We start from the raw sequence: 1,950 nt of genomic DNA, 5'->3' as shown, positions 1-1,950 counted from the left end.
TCTTTACAAACAAGACCGGTGCTCCCCAAGGTGAGAAACTTGGTCTAATGAATCCTTTTTGGTGTAGTTCGTTAAGATGACTGGAAAGTTCTTGCATCTCTGCTGGTGCCAGATGATAAGGCGATTTTGCTACAAGGGTAGCCCCTGGAATTAGGTCGGTTTTGAACTCGACTTGGAGTTGTGGTGGTAATCCCGGTAGTTCTTCTGGGAAGATATCGGGGAAATCTCGTACCTCTGGGATGCTATCTATATCTTTTACCTCTTGACTCGTATCGACGATGTGTGCGAGAAATGTCTGGTAATCCTTCCGCAAACACTTTCGAGCCTGGATGCACGAAATGATGCGAAGGTTTGTACTTGATTTGTCGCCGTAGACCACTATTGTTTCATGGTTAGGAAGATTTAGCCGAACGGCTTTTTCAAAGCACTTGATGTTGGCGCGAAGAGGGTTTAACCAATCCATGCCAACTATAACGTCGAAACTTTTTATGTGGACTGGCATAAGGTTAATTGGGAAGGAGTGACCGTCTAAAGTTAATGTACAACCCATGTATATGCAATTAGTGTTTTCCGTTTTCCCATTTGCCATTTATACAGTGAATGATTATTCTAACATGCTAGGTTTACGTGTAAGTAAGTGAATAAAGTTTTAGCTCACAAAGCTTCTCTCCGCTCCGCTATCGAATAGGATGCATGCATATGAATTATCGAAAAGAAACATACTAGCAACTACTGTAGGATCAGCTACGGCTTCCTCGTGACCAATAGCTAATACCCGTCCCACTCCACCGGTATTTGCTGCCTTTAGGCAGTTTCTTTTGTAGTGGCCCACCTCGCCACAACAGTAGCAGGCTTGGCCTACACCAACACCAGGAACTTGAGTAATCGGTTTTGCGGGAGCCTTGCAGAAACGGGCAGTGTGCCCCTTTCTATTGCAGTTGGAGCACTGCATTTCCCGACATGGTCCGTGGTGGTGGTAGTTTCACTTGGTGCACTTTGGGAGGTTGCCTACATAAGGCTTTATTGGGTAGAGACTTGTAGGAATGGTAGTAGGTACCGTCGCAGCGTTCACGGAAACCAGTTGTTGTTTCTTCGAGGATTCTTGGGAAGATCCATCCTTTCCTTTATTCCACCGTCTCTTCCTGTTGTTGTTGTTGTTATTGTTGTTGTTTCCCTTGTGTGGTTCTGGTGCAGAATTTGCTGAGTGTTGATGATTTCCGTAATCAATGAGCGATTGTGCCAGCTCTTTGGCACTTTCAAAGGTGTCAGGTTTGGAAGCTAACACGCTTGACTGAATTTGGGGCGACAGTCCCCAAATGTATCGCTCTATCTTCTTTCTCTCGGGAGCAATCATATTCGGGCAAAGGATTGCTAGCTCGCACAATCTATTGGTATAAGTTGCTATGTCGGTACCAATCATTCCTAGAGTCCAGAGTTCGTGCTCGAGTTTTTGAATCTCTCCTCGTGGACAGTACTCCCTCATCAACATGATTTTCAAGCTCTCCCAGCTTATCGAGTTTGCCACTATCAGGGTAAGTACCTTAACGTGACCATTCCACCAAGTTAAAGCCCTATCAGTAAATGTGTAAGTTGCAAACTTGACCTTGCTGTGCTCGGGGCAGGAGCAGATTTCAAACACTGATTCTGTTCTTTCAATCCATTGCCTTAAAACCAACACACCATCCATTCCATTAAACATCCGGGGTTTAGCATTCGTGAAGTCTTTGTAGGTGCACTCTCGGGGTTGTCCATGACTATCGCCATGGTTGGAAGGATGCATGTCAATTCCTGAACCCCTAGTAACAGGAGTATTGATCTGTGACATGGAAGCCGTCACAGCTGCAGTGACTGCTACCTGGAACATGACAACATCGAATTGAGGAGGTGGAGGTGGTGGTGGTATCGGTTTTTCGTTTACGTCTGGTATTCCTGTGTGGCGGCATCTTTAAC

This window comes from Lactuca saligna, chromosome 4, assembly GCF_052625555.1.
Source record: "Lactuca saligna cultivar CGN05327 chromosome 4, ASM5262555v1, whole genome shotgun sequence".
Lineage (NCBI taxonomy): Eukaryota > Viridiplantae > Streptophyta > Magnoliopsida > Asterales > Asteraceae > Lactuca > Lactuca saligna.
This window is presented reverse-complemented; position numbering follows the sequence as displayed.